Genomic DNA, 20,694 nt, shown 5'->3' with positions numbered 1-20,694 from the left:
ATTTTATTATTACATAAAGATAATTAACTGTTTACTTTCTATCTGTAATATTTTTTCATGATTATAACTTTTTCAAAGTTGTTCATGTCATACCCTTGACTTTGTAGCTATTTGGGGTTTTTAAGCAAGAATTTATGGGAGTTTCAATACTTAATACTCAATCAATGATTGCATCCATAAGTCTTACAGTTTAAAACTGATAATAGGCATAATCCACTCATAAAAGGTGAATTGCCAATTTTTTCTCCTGTTTACCAAAGCAGCTGCCCGCCAGAACAAAGCACAGTCCAAACAGGTTGGGAGATCCTCCCTTTCCAGTGGGGATAGCATGGGACCACCATCACATCCCTATTTATTTTTACAAATAACACCACTTAACGGTTTCTGGCTAAACCCATAATGACAAGATTGTTGCCGCGGAGGCCATGTGCTATTGGGACATATGATTATTGATATGCAGTGGCCAAACATAATGAAAGCTGATAAAGCAGCTTTCTAGGCCCAAGCCCTACCTTCATTGGAAGGAGACCCGTTCCCCAGCAGTAGGGACGTGATGGGTTGATGTTGAAGCGTCTGCGCCTTGGCAGCTAGAGTTACACATTTTCAATCTAATATATTGTGTTGTAACTTGCTTACTTTTTCAGGGATCTTTTCTTGAAAGACATAACCTGAGATCTCATATCTTCTATCTTAAAGGTGAGCTCTTGTATTGTGCCTATACTTAATATTGCATACAATACATATTTTTTCTGAATTTAATTTGGTCTTAATAGCTAACACAGGCTTGCCATAAGGAAGAGCTCAGTGATTACAACAGTAAAGTTGACTTCAGAATGAATGTTTATTCAGTAGACATTGGCATTAATATCACCTATACAAGGTGTATGCCACAGCACATATTTTACCACTATGTTGGCTGATATTGTTTGAGCCCCGATTTGAGTACTCCTGACCTAGTGTACCCACATGGCAGGTGGTTGTCAAATGATTTTGCCCAGGTAGCTTTCTAATACCCACATTGCACAAGTTTGTAGTCTCTGGAGAGTACAAACATGAGATAGCTACAAGTCTAAGTGCCTATTATTGTCCTGGACTTTTGTTCACCAAGTTGTGTTAATATTTGGCCTTTATGAGCCTTTCTAAGGATCTATCTGGTAAGGTGCCTATATTATATTGATTTTTATATGTATACCATATACCTACATCATGTGGAGCCTATGACTGATGGCTGTGAAAATACCTATCCAATTATCCATATTGGTTAGGCTATTGAATAGTCCCTATAAAGTGTTTACTTGCATTTATGGTGGATTATATTACAGTAGTAAATTGTTTATCAAGTATAGATAGAGATCATGTGCGGTTCTGAAACTTTATATTTCAACCTGAGAGAAGGGTGTAAGCCTAATAGCTGTACAAAAGCTGTTTCTATTCTAACTGGCCCTTTACTTAAGTAGGTTGCTACCTACATGCAGGCTTGACTTTTTAAAGACTGTTGGTCCTGTAAAATCTTGGTAAAATTAGTCATGTTTGATTGAAATTGGTAGTTACATCTATAAATTTTTTCGTGTACCTAGAGACTAGTCATCACCCATGTATATCTCAAAAGGCAAATTATGATAGTGTACACATAGACAGCTGTCATGTAATCCTATTGCAGTAGGCTATTCAACTACCTAGCAAGGGTGGTGCAGTGACATAAGTCTAATACAATCCATATTTCTGTGCTTTATAAAGTTCAATTTTACTTCAACTAAAAAGGAATACTACCTAATAATATGTTTGACTACCTAATATGTACAAATTACCTATGGTTATGTATTACCTAGAGGGCCTATGTAATACAAATTGATAGGTACTTATATAAAGACAATGATGTAAAATTTTATATTTTCTATTGTCTGTTTCTATGCTATTAGGTATTCCTCACACCTGGATTGGTCCTTTACTAGTTCTAACTTTAATTTGATAAGAAATTGGCTTGTTTATGTTATACTTACTTAAATTAATAATGGTATGATTTATGATCCCATTAGCAACATACTTACAGATCATAAGTGTAGGTAAGTATGTGATATGTTGTGTATCACACTAGGTATGTAGTGGATACACACCTATTGATCATTAACTAGAGTACCTATGTACTTATAAATTTTGTTTTTAATTAATTTTCTTTCTTTTAGGTGCAAGTACCTTTATGATGAAGGTACATTTTAAGTATGTTTCCTTTACAACTATGATGTTGTCTAACAGGAATCTTTATTATATTTTAGGTATATTTTACCTAAAAAGGAGATCACATAGCGTTTAGATTTTCTAATCTCTTTCACCAGCAGATAACAAACAAGTCTTCACTCAACGCTGTATGTTTCGAAAGAACACATAATAGACCTGTTTTGCATTACAACAAAACAGATATTATGTGTATGAAGAAACACACAGCGTTGCAGCAACGGCTTGCAGGTGAGTTTTGAAGACTACTATGTCAGAAATTTGACAGCGCGTCACAGAGTAGAATCCAGATTCTAGACTGCACTGTCCACTAGCTAAAGTGAAAGAGAGGAAAATACAGCAGATTGGTATGTAAAAACCCATTTTTTCCTATTTATAATAAGAAATCAAATAATTGCTTCTTCACTCAACGCTGTGTGTTTCTTCATACACATAATATCTGTTTTGTTGTAATGCAAAACAGGTCTATTAAAAGTTTTATGGAGTATCCCTGTTATTCCTTTAAAGTTTTATAAAGTACCTATCCCTTAAACAATTTGTTCTTTGACAAAGTGACAAAACAGTTCAGTAGTAATTTTTTTTTATTTTTTAAAAATTTAATAACAGTGTATACATTTATACCTCTCGGGGTCAGGAGGTTAAGAAATATTAGACATTTATGTGAGCTGTCACCGGAACAGATAAATTTGTGGCACTCTATTGAATGTGCATTACATGTAAATCAAAGTCAACATTGTTTTTTTCTGCAACAGAATTTGTAGCCTACCGACATTTCTCCAAACGCTAAACGTATTTGGTCGCCTGTCAGTTAGTACAAAATGAATTTAAAAGTGACACAGTAAGTGCCAAATTCTCCTTAGTCGGTTCAGTTCAGTAGGCCCACTCTTGGCACGCAAGACGTAAATTCATATTGTGTTAAGATCGAACACAAGTTTATGGCAATTTCAAGTTAGATTTGGCACTCCCGACATGAATTGGCTCACGATCGTGTTCTTATTCGAATTGGTTCTAACTTGTGTTGGATTGTGAGTCAATTTTGACAGTTACTCTGTGAAAGAATGAATGAAAACGAAAAAAAAAAACAAATTGTCATTAAAATTCTTGTTGTCATGGCCGGTCGGTGGATTTTCATAATAAGTAACAACTTAAAAAGTTTAAAAACCAATATTATGGTAAGTTGTTCAGTTACCAAACGTGTTAGAATCATCTGTATATCCACTATGATCATTATAATGAACCTAGTTTTTCCCCACAGAGTTCCGCAACTCGGCCGTCGTACCGCCAGACGAAATTACTTGTAGAATATCTAGAAAGTTACCCAGGAATGGCCAGGGATCTTCTTAAGACCGACCTAGGGAAGTTAAAATTATGAGAAAATAACATCAATGGCCTCGACCTTAAATGCGGTCGAAGGGTCTTGAAAAGATGGACGTAACGTACCTAAAGTAAGTTAAAATCTTAAGTTTACTTTTCATTTTGTTATGACTACCAAATTAAAATCCCCGTAAGCTAAAATCCCCCAAGATGACCCACTAATCACTTCATTACTTTTTAAAAATATTAAGTATTGGAAAGAAAAACATTTAATTTTAAATGTTAGTTAATGTTTAATTATTTTTTTCAGACTGAGGACTGCCGTGGTAAATGGCAGGTTCATAACATACTTAAAGTCGAGGTGCAGCATCCTAAGCCCATCCTAAACTATCAAGCCGCTCAGCTCATCCTCACAGCACCTCACAGCATAGATCCAGCCGCCGCTACCAAGTTGATGTAGAAGTAGACAGAGTGATGGCCATAGAGGACAAGCAGGGAGAGGCCGAACTGCTGACAGCATGGGCTAATGCCCTAAAGCCTAAAGGGGACCTTGCAGCAGCTGCCCGTGATGGAGTCAATATCCTCATAGAAATTGCACAAGCTATCAAGAAATACAAAGTTAAGGGCATCTAGACCCATAACCATCGTCACTAGTTATGGGTCCAGATGCTGTTGTGCAGTAGTGGATAATGTGATGATTTAAGTAGAAATTTATATTTCCGGTGACTAAAATATTATTTTATATTAGGTAATACCTATGTTGATTTAAATATATGAACATTTTTGTTTTAAGAAATGTTGAATAATATTAGAAAAAGTGTTCCTATGTTAATATGTCCCTTATATATTATATATGTAAGTATTTCAACAGTGGTGGTGAAATTATTATTCTACAAAAGTATGTCATTATTATTATAAAGATAAAGAATTCTGAAACTTGCGTATGTTTTTATTTTTAAATCTTTTTCATGATGTACTGAAATATTTACAAGATACTATAGTATTTAGGCATGTAGAGGTGCTGGTAGAGGTGGTTCATCTCCATAGTAAATGGTGGATCCTCCCACCAATCCGGGTGTTGTGGCTTAACGGGCTGCTCTATTATATTCTCTGCGGGGGTGAAAGTACCTGCACCTGGCTATCTCGAATGGAACCATTTTACATTTCCCTAACGTCTAAACTGCTTTCCTATGCATGGACCATTTCCCACCATGCTGGTCCACTGCGGGTTGGTGGGTTCACATTATAATCTAGATATGCAGGTTGCCACAATGTTCTCCTTCATAGTAAACGGGATGGTATACACTTAACTTAGAAACCATGTAAATTGTAGCGCCAAACGAGCTATTCCCACCATACTGGTCCACTGCGGGATGATGGATTCACATATTATCTAGATGTGCGAAATCTAGATATGTAGGTTGCCTCACGATGTTATCCTTCATCGTAAGTGCAATGGTATACATTGTTACTTAAACTTCATGTACACTGTAGCGCCAAACAAGATATAATTCAGCTACTTTATTCACAAATCTCCACTCACAAATTGTTAGTCAATGTATTTGTTCTTGCCTAGATATCTTGTCTCACGAAGTTTTTCTTTATCGTAAGAGGGATAATATAGGTACATTTCACTTAAATCCAATGTAAATTGTTGTACCAAACGAGCCATTACATATGGGTTTCACATATTATCTAGATGTGCGAAATCTAGACATGCAGCGTGCCTTCACGATGTTTTCCTTCATCGTAAGAGCGATGGTACACATTGTACTTAAATTTCCTGTACATTGTAGCGCCAAATGAGCTATAATTTAACTACTTTATTCACAAATCTCCACTCAAAAGTTGTTTATTTGTTCTTGCCTAAATGACTTGCCTAAACACAAGAATGAACACAATAACATCTGTCAAAAAGGTTGTCAAGAGTGCCAATTCACAAGTTGGACTCGATTTTGATGGTTTTTGACGGAAAACCGCTCAATAGTTAAGACAAGATGGCGCCGCCGTCGATTTCGGGAGTGCCAAATGGCGAGAAGGCAAGATGAAACCAATACATTGCGTGCCAAGAGTAGGGCTGCAGTTCTTTTCAGTTAAGTTCTTTATTCAGTAAACAATTAACTTATTGTATTTGAATTTAACATTAAAAATAACATATGTACATATCTATGATTAACATAACAATACCATTAAATTAATAAGACCCTTTGTTTTTTATGTGATTGTGGGTAGGTACCTATTTGGGTTTTTATTTAATTGTCACGGATTTTTGTTTGCTCCTACTTACAGTCATTACTTTTGTGTTATATGCGGGAACCTGTTAATGGCATCTAGTTGTTATATGTGTCGAATAAATGTTTCTTTATCTTTATCTTCTTCTTTATATGTTCATAAGTAATATTTAGTTATTAACAAAATGCTGTTGGTTCTCCACGAAAATGTAAAAATAAAAATAAAATAAATAAATAAACATGCACAACAATATTATTATATACTTACAAGCAAAAAGATTCATTATAGGGAAACAAATATTAAAAGATTTAAAAAAATACTGCTTAATTAATTATCAATTTTGTCGTTTATAAATTCCTCAACTGAGTAGTAACATTTCTTCAACAGGTACAATTTTAGTTTTTTACTGAATAGTCTATGAGCAGTCAACTCTTTATATTCTATAGGCAGGTGATTGTACAAATGGAGAGCTTGATACTTTGGTGAATGCTTCGCTATGTCAAGATTTGGGCAGAAATCAGATTTGAGATCCTTTCTTCTTGTCTGTAATCGAGTTTGTCTCTCTGATTCAGATTCTAATCGTCGTACATATTTTACTAGATGGGAAGTGACAACTAGAATATATAAGCATGGCACTGTTAGAATGCTCAGTTTAATAAATACTTCCTTACAAGATTGACGCTGGGACATTCGCATCATGGTCCTTATTGCTCTTTTTTGAAGAACAAATGCCCTATTTATATTACATTGACAACTATATTTCCCCAAAAACGTACGCTGTACCGTAGCTTAGACTCAACCAAGGCGTAGTACACCTGCTTAGAATAGAATAGAATAAATCTTTATTCAAAGAAAACAACTTATGCTATTACATACATCGATTAACATTAAGATGGTTAATTCCTAGCTCATCTCTCAGGCTACGAAGGGCATAACAGGCTGAACTTATAGCACTGGAGACATATTTTAACTCTTCGTTCCAGTTAAGTTTTGGAGTCAATATGAATATCTAGGAATTTCACGGAATTTAATAGTTCTATTTTATTATTATTTATATGAATGTCGAGTGTATCATTATTCCTACTTGTCGTTTTAAAAAGCATCGCGTTTGTCTTGTCACTATTTAATTTCAAGTTATCAATCCTAAACTAATTATCAAATGTCATTAATATAGCATTAGTCTTATTACTAAGTGATTTTATGTCATTTGAATTAACTATAGCGTTAGTGTCACCTGAAAATACTACAATGCTTATCTTTACTTTACTTTACAATGCTTATGTCTTGGAAAGACTGTCCTATATGTAACCAATTTAATCATTTGTGAATAAAATAAATAAAATAGGTCCCAAAATTGATCCCTGTGGAACACCTCTTTAAAATTTCATCAACTTTGATCTATGATTATTTTCGGTTAGAGCATAACCACGGAGTAGTGGTTGAATTTTGAGTCTTTTGACACATCTGTCATGAATTTTATATGGAGATGACGTTTAATTTATAAATCAATCCCTGTCGGTTAGATAACCGACTATGGTGAAATTGGCACTTAGTGTTAGATAAAAGTGACACAGTGCCTAAACTATTATAAGTGCATACATAGTTATTATAACACAATATAACTTAAATAATAAGGAGGTCAATAAAATTATGAATTCCGCCGCCGCCGTAGTTTTTGAATATTCCGAATGTCAACTGTCAAATAGAACTGTCAATATTCGGAGTACTAAATGCCCGCAGAAATCTTGAGAGATCATATAAAATATACAGTTTTCCAAAAAGGGTAATGTGATGCCACCCACGAATAGTTATATTGAGAAATACCATTTTTGGAACATTCTGTATAAAGATACGATAGAAGAAAAGTCTTCAGTGGTTCCAACGCTGGTTTTATGCAAGACAAGCCCTTATCAGTTCTCCGTCCAGTAGTATTAGGCACACAGGGCCAAAGAAATGACAAGGGCTCGTCAATACATTATAAAGGTCTTCTTGGTTGTGATTTTTCTTGAACAGCGCCATCTGTGATCCAGGAGCTAAAACTTTTATGTCCAGTGGCGACATCTGCTGGTGAGTAGCAATTTATTTCTTCGGAGGTACCAGTTAGAAGCAAAATAGATTAACAAAATACCCAACCACAGAATAAAATATTAAAATTCACATAAATAACAAGAAATGTAAGTTTTTTACGTTCAGTAAATTCTACATTTAGGTATCTTAATTTATCCAGATGTTTTCCCCTTGATGATATTGGAGTACCTGTAACAATAGAATATTTATATTAAATTACTTTCATGACAAAGAATAATTAATTAAATAAACCCCGGGCGGGAGACTTCATTTCGATTTGGTTCTGTAATGGTGTTTTAATAATTACATTATTATTATTCAGAGTTAATTAGGTTTCCTAAAACAGGTTGGTTAATTTGTGATTTTAATGTTGCTGAGATTATTGAGTAAGTACTCAATATTATATTTCTGCAAATATTTGACTATAAACCCCCTTATTCATAGAGAAGTTACAGAACGTTTTAACTAATGAACTGTTTTGTCCCTCTCCGACAAAGTACAATTTGTTCTTTGACAGAGAGGGACAAAACAGTTTAATAGTTAAAACGTATTGTAACTTTTCTATGAATAAGGGGGTTAGTTAGGCACTACCTGTTTATTAGTTTTATTTTAATAGCAAAAGGCGCACTTTGTTTTTCTATCATTTATTAAAAAACTGAATAAAATAAGCTTCCTATGATTGACCGTTGAATGCATTCAACGAGTATGAGTAAGTACTACTGAGTTTGTCTCTTGCACATTTCCGATAGTAATAAAATTGTGAGATAGGTCATTATTGTGAGGACCAAAATTAAAACGCAGTAATAAATTGCGTCCAAAAGCATCACAGCATAACTTTTAGTACTCGTTTGTAGAAAAAAAAAAGAATAAAATACCAGCTTGTAAATACCGCGGGAGCAACATGTACATAATCGGTAGTTTCTTGTCAAAGTTTTCCCTCACTATAAAAAAAACCTATTTGTTGTGGCCGGTCACTTATTAACGGTCAATTTCAGGGTTCCCGCGGACATCGTAAATCTAACTTTGAGCTCCATTAGCCGCAGTCGTCCCCATGCGAAGGATTTGTCGCTGGGAGTTTTTTTGACGACTAACGTTAAACGTTTTCGTTGCAACGTCTTATTGACGTTTCGTTTTCGGTAAATTTTGAACTTTACGCGTGGGGACCAATTTTGTTGGTTAATATTATATATATACTTAGTATAAATATTATATCTTATCTTATAGTTTTTTTTATCACTCCACAGACTTTATGTCCGTGCCTTTTTTATCTTATAGTTCAGTTTTCATAATTTTATTTAGAATTAGGTTAGGCTTCATAAGTTAAATGTTAATTTATATTATAACCTTGAATTAATTAATTTGATAATATATAAATATTATAATAGAAAATGTTATAATAGAATATATATTAAATATTATACCTAATATATAATTTGTGAAGTAGTTCGGTAACTGTGCCCTGTTTTTGTATAAGTACAAATAAAAATGAGCTATCTATGTGGGCTTATGGCCTTACATTAAAACATAAAAATTTTAAAAAATAGCGAACTGCCAAGTTATATTTGAAACATTTGACACGTCCAAACAATCTTCCGACAAATTAGATTTGAAATGCTCCATTTTAACTCAACTCTGGAACAAGACTTGTTAACAAGGAGACAGCATCTCTTACCGCACAATCAGAGCCATTGTAAAGAAAACTCTAAATACATCAAAATCAAAGTCTCAAATTGACTGGTGAGTGCGCGCATGCGTAAAACGTATAACCCCTTTTAACATCAATCATTGGAAATAAGCTAACGGTTGTAGTTAACCTGTCAGCTTTGTCATTATCATTAGTCATCATCATTGAACATCTCCGCTGGGTGTTTGAGTAGGCCCCTTGAAATTTTGCATAAGTATCTGTACGAAGTGTCAAAGCCTACCCCTGTGTTTGTCACCAACATGTAAAGAACCCACAAGTTATTTAAATAAATTTGCTAGAATCATCCCTGTTGAAACACCTTAGACATAGACATAGACACATCGTTTATTTACTAAAAGAATACACATCAAAAATACAAAACAACATCAATAGGAACAGTGACATGAAGAATCACAATAATTGTGGTCTGTATTATGTAAGTAAAATGCCTCTGACTCAGCATGTGCTGTACAAAAAATTACCTTCTTTCATAATTGCATACAGTTTATTCCATTATTTCAACGCCTTATATAAAAAAAAGTCTTTAGGTTTAGCAGACTCAGTGTTCCAAAGTCCGGGGACAGATTTTTCGACCATTTCCAGAGTCGGAATTTGCCGAGTGACTTAGTTGGCGGGCGGCCATGTAATCGACCGTGAATGTGAAAAATCACTGGACGAATGGAAAAATCTGTGAGGAATTTCTCTTCAGTAGCGTATGAACTGCGGCTGCTGTTTTATGACAGCTTAATCTTTTAGTAAATTGTTTAACGGTCGGAAGTTGGGCTGGATTAACGTGGATACCTTTGGTTTCTGGAAAAGAGCGATACGGTTGCTTTTTGTTAAAATTTCTCCCGCATTATTATTTTATTTTATTTGGAAAGCTAACGACTTTAAATACAGATATATAAACATTATAATAGGTATCATATGAGTTAATACTAAGCTTTCACATATAATTACAAATATAGGTACTAAGTAGGAGAGCGTAATTTATTACAATGTTTTTTTTTATATATTTTTTATTATAAAAATATATTTGGGGGCATTATGTAAGTACAATCCCGTGGAAAACTAAGAGTAGTGTGTGACTGAGAGATCTCTCCCGTGGAGAAATAAAAGAAGTCGAATAGTAGTAAGTACAGTATAAGGCAGAGAAATCTGACCCCTCTCAGAAGCATTGTTACTATGAGAGGGGGGTCAGGTTTCTCTGCACATGACCGTGCTTATTTTTTTCATGAAACTAAAAACCTACAAAGTACCTACTGCGTTAACCATGAGAAAAAACAGCAACATACAATACAAGACGACAGTAATAAAAAAAATAAAGGCATCGTCACGTAATCACACCTAACTCATTACTTCACCCCATAAATAATAGAGGGCGCTAAATTACGACCTAAAAGGTCGTATAAGGGTCATTTATACTGTCTAAATGACACAAGCAGCCATTACGAAAGCTTATTGGTCCAGTGGCCTGTCTAAATCAATTTTGAATTTTCCCCAATGATATCGCTGCTTTTATGATTTATTTTCTCATGATGTTTATGACTGTGATTTTTTTTCAATGCTTTGCCAGTGTAATGTGTATTTTTATGCGTAAGTAAAATAAAAATCAATGTTCAAGGGTTTCATTGCTGATTTTATCTTTTTTATGGCGTTTCAGAACGCATCTGCTTATTCGAATTCCTCCTGTTTAGGCGTGTAGCAATTATTATGTGCCATAATCAAATATGTCATCATCATCACACCTATATCTAGGTACGGTGGCCTGCGCCTAAATGTATACAGGCGGAGTTTTTAAAATAACGATCTCAAGCTCACATGCAGCTCAAGCACAGCCACATAAACACCACTGCTACACACATCAAACACAACACGTCCCCGCATTTATAACAGATGTAGCTGGCCCCTTCATCATCAGGGATCGCTATTTTAAAAACTCCGCCTGTATACTTTTAGGCGCAGGCCACCGTACATATAGTACTAGCCTTATTCGTATTCACCATGATTTTCCGTTTAAAAACATAATCATAATAATTTCAACGCAGCTTTCAGACGCAGGTTTCCGAACAGAGGTGAAAACAATTTGTACATTATATTGCCGCCATGACATGCAGAATATCAGCCTATTAGAGCAAAGCAAACCCTTGTCAAAGCGTGCTCGGAATTAAATATGGCGGACAGACACGTTACGTTACTGACTAATGGTCTCAGCACATACCTATTACACTCACGGGCAATGAAATAGTTCCAGTCACAAAATGCCGACACTACGCGACCTCCATTTTTTCAAATATTTAATTTATAATTTGAACAAAATGTTACAGTTTTTAGTTGGTAATATCCTGATGTTATGTCAAATGTACTTCAATGTTGCAGAAGGCATCATTAAGCTAGCCTTTTCCGTTAAAAAGTAATTTGGTGTTTTTCTCAGTGGAACCTTTTCATTGCCCGTGAGTGTATAAGCGTAACGTAAAGGGATCGCCTTTTTTCTTCTGTCAACCAGGCGTTCACGAGCTTGCGTTCTTCTGAGTGACAGAAATAAAAGATGGCATCCCTTTCATCATCATCATCAGCCTTCTATCGCCCACTGTTGGGTATAGGCCTCCTTATTTGTACGCCAATTCTTCCGGTCCTGTGCCGCTCTCCGGCATCCCTTTACGTTACGCTTATATGTGATGTGACCTTATAGACTATATAGATTAGTGATTATACCTATACACTGACTACAGCATAAAACGTCCCAAACTCTATTCCTGACCTTTTGCCCCGTCTAAAAAGATAGAGAAGAAAGAATGAACAAAACAACGCAATATGTATTTATAGGTAGAACAGTAGACAATAGTAATAAAGTTGATACTTGACTCAAAGTTAAAGCTACTTTATTTAATAAAAAGTCTGTTTTGCATACACCTCTTTTCATACTTCTAGGAATTGAAAAATGTGTTTACTTAGCGACGTAAAGTTTTCATATTAAAAACTTTCGATCTCAGAAATCCGTCTGAACCCTCCGTTGTGAACTCTAAGATTGATGGCATAAGACTGAAATTGTTTCGACTGTGGGATGAGAGACTGTTGGAGGAAATACAGTGTGTTACAAAAACGTTTTTGTATCAAAATTTGCAATCTAATCAACTATTAAAATAAAAAAATCTATCTCGAAAATTATTGCATCTTCAATGACAATATTAGATCACCTATGTAAAAGCATAAAACCAAAAGGTGCCCCTGGAAGAGATCGCTCTTAGCGATAAGGCGGCCCATTGAATTAATGAATTTTAAAACTATACTGTATATATTTTGTGTTATAACAATAAAGTTATATTGTAACTATTGTAACATTTATTTAAAGCAGTTATTTAACTTTTATTGAAACTTAACCTCGAATTATTATTATTATTTTCTATAATTAAAGACGCTCCCCCTTATATATAGAAAAGTTACAAGACGTTTTAACTAATAAACTGTTTATTAGTTAAAACGTTCTGTCACTTCTCTATGAATAAGGGGGTAAATCTCTACAATCCTCTTTCACCCACAATTTGACAAAAGAAACGGCAAAACAATGCACTTTCATGCCGGACCAAGATATTCCAATAAATAACCCAGTCTCTGGCAGACTATTTAGTGGAGGCATGCATTAGATGTTACGGAATTTATGGGCCCAATTGCATACAAGATCGCCCGTTGCTCTGTGTCCAGGCATAGACTAACCCCCTTATTCATAGAGAAGTTACAAAACGTTTTAACTAATAAACTGTTTTGTCCCTCTCCGACAAAGTACAATTTGTTCTTTGACAGAGAGGGACAAAACAGTTTATCAGTTAAAACGTATTGTAACTTTTCTATGAATAAGGGGGTAAGTATTAGTCTATGGCCCAGGTTTGTTAGCATTACGAGCGGACATTGGTGTGCGATTCGCATCGTTCCATTATTGTTCTCAGCTTGGCAAAGTGGATTGGAAATGCGGCTGGTATTGTTTGTAAAATTTAAGATTTGTGTAGATTTAAAAGTTTTTGTCATTATTTTTTGTTCACTTAAAAATGGTAAAAAATTAGTTATGTCTTTAATAGGTTGGGGCTCGCCGTAATAATAAATACAGAAATAACGTAATACATACAAACATAATAAATAAACTAATGTAATAAACTAATATTATATATTTAATATATTAATAAATTAGTTTATTTATTGTGTAACTAATATAATATATTAGTTTATTAGATGATATTATCATCCATTGATCGCATAGAACAACGCGGGTGTATTAATCGTTACCTCTTGTGATTTTCCATTGTCTCCCCCGGGAAATCCATCGAAAAGAAAATCGAAAAAACAAAACATAACCTCACTAACTCACAAACATCGTTCATTAGTCCTAAACAAAAGCAGTTACATAGCGTCTGAATAATTTACTATCCATTCCGAGGTGTAGGGCAAGCAATTTGACGGGAATTCCCATCAGGGGACTTCGTTATGATATGTTGTGTTCAAATATACATGGCCAGCTTATTGACTGGACGGCCAGCGCCATCTACGAGTTAAAACGAGAAGCCAAAGTTGCGCGCTACTCAACAATAGATGGCGGTAGTTGCAGTACAAGTTTGTTGGTATAGACTTTTGCAAATGGGATTAACAAAAAAGAGAAGTTCTTATGAAAGCATGTAAAAAATGTAGAGCCAGTATCATTCGCTGTGAAAGCCAAATAGAAGTGAATGAAAGAGCTGCTGGGTTTTTTTTTAAACAAAAAGAAACGATGCTTTTTGATGGTGGTACACAAAAGGCATCGAATTCCGACGCTAGAGTTCAATACTTTGATATGAGATAGCTCTTAAATGTGTATGAAGCCTGCTAGTTTTAATAAAACTAATGGAATTTGATATGCTTAAATATATATTATGTAATTGAAACAGATACATAATATTACTATAGTAATAGTAGGCACCTAAGGGTAAGGGTAGGTACACAATTTGGTAAAGTTGATCAACAACAAAATAATTATAGTCATTAAAAAAATCTACGGATGTGCCTTGTACCTTTATACATATTATAGTGTATGGTGATAAATAGGAGTAGGTATGTCTAAGTAAAAGTTTACTTTATTTGTATATAAGTAAGTACTTACTTAAATAATTTAGATTTAAACCCGATTTAACCATTCAAAAATTAGGCTTAGTGCCAATTTCTCCATAGTCGGTTATCTAACCGACAGGGATTGATTTATAAATTAAACGTCATCTCCATATAAAATTCATGACAGGTGTGTCAAAAGTCAAACACTACTCCCTGGTTATGCTTTAACCGACTATGGAGAAATTGGCACTTATCCAAGTTGTCAATTTACTCAGGCCTGGGTCTCCTATTTACGCCGTAGGTCGCGTCAAGCGTCACGCCGTAGGCCGCGTCACGATGCTCACTATAGAAATGTACTGATGCGGTCTCCCTCACACGCCGACGTTGGCGCGTAGACATAATGAGCATTGTGACGCGGCCTACGGCGGTGACACTTGACGCGACCTACGGAGTAAATAGGAGACCTGGGCCTCAAGTGTTAGAAACATCATACGTCAACTTTTGCAGCAACCTGTATAAAGGATGTTCATTTTCGTAAACCGCGACCACCACACTGCCCCGAATGCGAAACTTTCAGGAAACTTGCCTCCCCTGTATCTGACCACCTGGGTCTACGAACACCCTGTATAAAGGTAATTAAATTACAAAACAGCTGAGAAGGATAAACCTAAGCAAATATATTTACGCTTTATGAGCGGTTGGGGACAACCTTTATGGTTTAAAGGGAGGTTTACATGTTGCTGAGATATTCCAGGGCAAATTTTTTACGTTTCTATAACCTTATGAGATTAGATTCTGAGGTCATCATCATCATCATCAGCCTATAGCAGTCCACTGCTGGACGTAGACCTCTCTCAAAGCACGCCACTGGATGCGATCTTTAGCTTTCCGCATCCAATCATAACCAGCCACTTTTCGCAAGTCGTCACCCCATCTAGCCGGAGGGCGTCCCACACTACGTTTTCCTAGATACTGAGGTAAAAGATGGAATTGTAATATAATTGTTTATTTTAATTATTTATTTTATTTAATCCTTTATTGCATTGCACAAATATAAAAATAAGTGTACAAAGGGTGGACTTAATGCTACAAGCATTTTCTATCAGTCAACCCACAGGAGGTTTAGGTATTATCTAGTAAATAAAAAAGTCTTCAATATGCCTCTTTAGTTTGTAATATTCTGATTCGCTGTTAAATTTACTTCAATATTACAGACAAATTATCCTTTTCCGTTCAGGAATAATTTGGTGCTATGTCACTGGTACTTGGTACACTGAGACGACCGAATGGCGTAGTGGTTAGTGACCCTGACTACTGATCCGAAGGTCCCATGTTCGATTCCCGGCTGGGGCAGATATTTGTTTAAACACATATATTTGTTCTCGGGTCTTGGATGTGCCCGTAAAATGGCAAAAGGCCCGCCCCCTATTACATTGGGACTAACATACCACTCTGGCGAAAAGTGGGTGCAGCAATGCACCTCTGCCTACCCCGCAAGGGAGTACATTAGTACAAGATGTGAGTGTTTTTTTTTCTCTGGGACTTTTTAATTGCTCGTAAGTTCTGTTACAGAGTGTATTTGTGTCGAATAAAGTTTTTCTATTCTATTCTATTCTATTCTATTCTATTTTCCCGTCCCATGTAAACCCAGCTTACTGCTCTTGCCCCAGTTACCCGAGATACCTACAGCGCAAACAACAGCGTGTAACATTAAATATTTAGTATGAAACCCCCATTTAGTTCAGTTTCATTATGTTTTCTTTGTATAAAATAATTAATTTTGAGAGATTTTTTTGCTACCTATCTCGATATAATATTAATATGTATAAGATATAGCATTTTAAGCAGCCATGAGCCGTTTAAGGGTTAATAGTTACCTATAAAATTTAAAACCTAATTACAACTAGCTATTCCCGCGCGCTTCGCTTCGCCTTAAAAAGTTTTCCTGTGGGAATTCCGGGATAAAAAGTAGCCTATGTTCTTTCCCAGGGTCTAGACCGTATGTACACCAAATTTCATTCAAATCCGTTCAGTAGTTTTGGCGTGAAAGAGTAACATACATTCGCATTTATAATATTAGTTAGGATAGGATTTATTTACGTGTCCGTAACCTCGTAACCTAAACTACAGGGTGATTTTAAAAGTGCACGCTCCTTGCAACCCTCGAGTGTAGTGACCCGCATCGAAAAACGAATCATCCGCGTTCTGGAATAATGATTACAAGAGAAGTATCTACATTAAACATTTTTTAATTATTATTAATAATAATAATAAAATTCTTTATTTCAGGCAACAAACCCATAGTGACAAAGTTACAGTGTACCAATATAATAATAATACTTAAATAATATTTTGAATTTAAATTAAATTGATTATTATTATTGACCAAGTAAAAGTGTCTTGTAAAAAAAATTGACCTTTGAATGACCAATTTTTATCAACTTTATAGTGCTGAAGTTAGCTGCGAACTAACGAACTGTCAATATTTGAAAGAATGATTAGGCACTTTATTAGTTTGACAAGGTACAAAAGTGCATTTTGTTTATCGAACTGTACTAGGTATATTATATTGCTTTATCTATTTTGTATATTTTTTCTGTAATAAGTAACTATACATCCACTATAACCATTAGTCGACCCCTAACACTATCCACATTGACCCTAAGGGTGTCTTGCACAACGAAGTTAAATAAAATTAAATAGTTTGTCTCTTGCTCTGACATTATACTGTCAGAGCAAGAGGTCATAGATTTAATTTTGATTAAATTTGTTGTGCAAGACACCCTTAATCCTATAATTCTTTAATTTACTCATCTCCCCTCTTGGCCATATGTTCCACCCTTATTTGATCAGTTTGATCACTTTCCATGTCTAATAATAATACTTGCTTGTTGGTACAGTCAGAGACATATAAACCTGACCCCTTAGCATGAATTTTGATCGTGGTTGTGAATTAAAATTACTCGATGAATTTTGTAGGGAAATTTTAGTTCTTCGACCGACCGCCAGGGGCGCTATTCATATTTTCATACAAAATTACTCGATAAATTCTACTTCACGTTTACGATGAAAATTCATGCTAATGGGTCTGGCCCCTAGAGGTAGCCTTGTCACTCTGAGAAAGGTCAGATTTCTACTGTATTGTCAAATAACCTAACCCACATAAAAACTGGCGAAAAGTGGGTGCAGAAATGCAGCTCTGCTTACCTTGCAAGGGAGTACATTAGTACAAGGTGTGAGTGTTTATATAAAAAAAAAACTTAAACCCCTTTAAAACCCCTGATATTTAACACTAAAAGAAGCTTTTAACTTTTGAACGAATATGCCGATTTTGATAAGAAATCGCTAAGAAAACTCGGCGTAGCAAAACCTACGACCCTAAAAACGAATATGATAAAAACAGTCGCTTACTAGCGAAACACACAAGCACATAACACCCTTTGTTTTCGTCGAGGGTTGAAAATAATTTACAAGCGTACTAACAATAATCCATAGCTATTAAAACCAAATCCAGCACCTGCGTTACAAAATAGATGTCCTGGATTGGAGCGCTGGAAATCTAGATCTAGATTAATACATAAGACATTGTTAACCATTTTTCTAAGACTTCCGTATTACCAAAAAATAGTCTAAACAATGTTTAAAGCGTATTCGAAATGATATTTGACATAATGCATAAGGTTTTTGTCAGTGCCAATACAACTGTTTTACCTACCGTTTTGTTATAGTCCGATTTTTTATCTCTATAGGTAAGCTTCCTCCTATCGGTATCGTACGAATCGGACCAAAAGGATTGTCATAAATGTATGGAGAAACTTCGTCGGCAATGCCGATGAAGTGGACGCACTTGTGTAAATTTCTATACAAATAATACTGAACGCGATGCGTCCGTTGCATGCGATGCCGAAAGGTGGACCTTTAGCTTGTAAATCCGGCGGTAAATAAATCATCTTTAGTTTATCTCAGCAACTAAGCCTTAAACCGTCCCCCCCAATTCCCCCCAAGGTAAGGCGTTAACGAAGTAATTAAAGAATTTCGCCTAATATCAAAATTTGATGAGAAATTCTGCTCCAACGCCCTGTGTAGTCTGCTTTGAGATATACAGGGGGATTATATTATGAAGCAACGGCCGGTACAGTCTGAAGTAATGAAACCTGACCCTTCTACTATACTACTGGGGGGTTCAGCCTTTCAGTAGTAAAGTAGAAGGGTCAGGTTTATATGCCTAAGACTGTAATTCATAATTCATTTTTTTTCTGTTCAACTAACATTCTCAACTTAATAATTATGTACCTACTTATAGTAAATAAATACAATTAAATAATGTTGGTATTCGTAATAAATCACTATGTGTGTCATTAAATAATAACATATAAAAAATATGTCAAAAAAGTAACTAAAATCAAATTAGGAATTATAATTTTATATTTTACATATTTATGTCAAAGTGCAACAGACTTAAGGGTTACCTTGACACACGTGATAATGATAGCTTTGAATCGTTTTTGCGTTTCGTCAAAATCGATTTACCAGTTTATTTGCCTAGCCGAGTCGGAATGGAGAGGTGATAATTGTCTATCACCCCCCAAACGGAGGGGGGACAGCGACAAAAGTCATTTCCTGCTTGCCTCCGTGTCTGTTGATATTACGGCTGCCATTAGCTGTTTGGGTAAACCTTTGCTCGGTTGTTTTACTAAACACCCTGTATGTGGTTAATTCGGACAGTGGGGACCTTAGATTAACGATATAAGAACAAGATGACCCTAGTGTCAGTGTAAAAGACGGTCGAACGGCGTAGTGGTTAGTGGCCCTGACTGCTATGCCGAAGGTCCCGGGTTCGATTCCCGGCTGGGGCAGATATTTGTTTAAAGACAGATATTTGTACTCGGGTCTTGGGTGTTGATATTTATATTTAGTATCTATCTATCTATGTATTTGTGTAGATATATCAGCTGTCCGACACCCATAACACAGGTTCTGCCTAGCTTGGGGTCGGATGGCCGTGTGTGAGATGTCCCCACATATTTATTTATTTATTTATTTATTATAAAAGAAACGTCTCGACTAGTAACACCCCACTTGTACCACTGAGGTGTTATTTTGAATTAGTTCGGTTAGAAGAGATGTTTAACATTATTCATTGGTAAGTATTTGGTACAATGGTTGTCATAAGGTTGAACTTACAACGGTTTGACAGTAAAAATAAAGCGGATAGTTTTTTACTTCGTTTTTATAATAATATGTGATTGTGATTATCATCTTGTTCGTTATATTGTTAACCCAGTCAAACCATATTAACATATTTTGGTTTTGTGGGATGTATGTACTTATAATAAGTTGTTTTTCTTGAATAAAGATTTACCCCTTTATTCATAAAAAAAAGTTAGTGGATGCTTTAGCTATTGAACTGTTCTGTCACTCTCTCACAGAGAACAATTTGTTCTTTGACAGCGACGGACGAAACAGTTCAATTGTTCAATAGCTAAAGCATCCACTAACCTTTTTATGAATAAGTGGGTTATTCTACTATTCTAATGTAAGGATTCAACCTAAGCATGTATGTACTTACCTATAGAATAAAAAAATAATATGAACTTACCAATTTGGTAAAGTTTCCTTTTCACATTCGACAATGATTCACCCCGTGAGACAAACATCTGTGAACAAAAAAAAGTATTTTTTACTTCTCAATTCAAAATCTTAAAGGTTATTTGGGTTGACGGAAGCTTTCTTAGTTTTCAATTGAAAATCTTTGAGATTATTTGGCGTTTTTTAAGTTAAGGACAGCTGTACTATTGTAGTTGGGTACAAAGGTTTGCACCTATTGTATATATAAAAATAATCGATTGTTATACATCTTTAATAATAGGTTGGTGTTGCGTAGGTAATAATAGTTTTTTTTCCTATAAGTAGGTACTATTAATCAGTTAAAATCTTCAATTTTTAACGTTTAGTTAAGTAATTTAAAACGAGCATCTAGGTAAGTAGGTACTTATACATAAAAGTACGCCTAGAGACAAATTGTTTATTGAGATTTTAGACATAATTTTTTACTTTCAACACCAACAAAAAACTTTATAAATTATGCAAAA

General features: G+C 35.1%; 2 long non-coding RNA genes across 2 annotated transcripts; one reads left to right on the top strand and one right to left on the bottom strand.

Annotated features, from left to right (window-relative positions):
• Positions 1-3,250: 3,250 nt before the first annotated feature.
• On the top strand, positions 3,251-4,405 carry LOC125488615. Its single transcript, XR_007266346.1, has 3 exons — positions 3,251-3,404; positions 3,488-3,677; positions 3,857-4,405. It is a non-coding gene; the product is annotated as an uncharacterized LOC125488615 (long non-coding RNA).
• Positions 4,406-7,494: 3,089 nt separating this feature from the next.
• On the bottom strand, positions 7,495-20,245 carry LOC119692413. Its single transcript, XR_007266351.1, has 2 exons — positions 20,202-20,245; positions 7,495-8,034 (listed from the first exon to the last, which is right to left on the bottom strand). It is a non-coding gene; the product is annotated as an uncharacterized LOC119692413 (long non-coding RNA).
• Between the last annotated feature and the right edge of the window lie 449 nt (positions 20,246-20,694).

The sequence above is a fragment of the Plutella xylostella genome, chromosome 2 (assembly GCF_932276165.1).
Source record: "Plutella xylostella chromosome 2, ilPluXylo3.1, whole genome shotgun sequence".
NCBI classification, from domain to species: Eukaryota; Metazoa; Arthropoda; class Insecta; order Lepidoptera; family Plutellidae; genus Plutella; species Plutella xylostella.
Note: the sequence above shows the minus strand (reverse complement) of the source record. Positions and strands in the feature narration are given on the sequence as shown.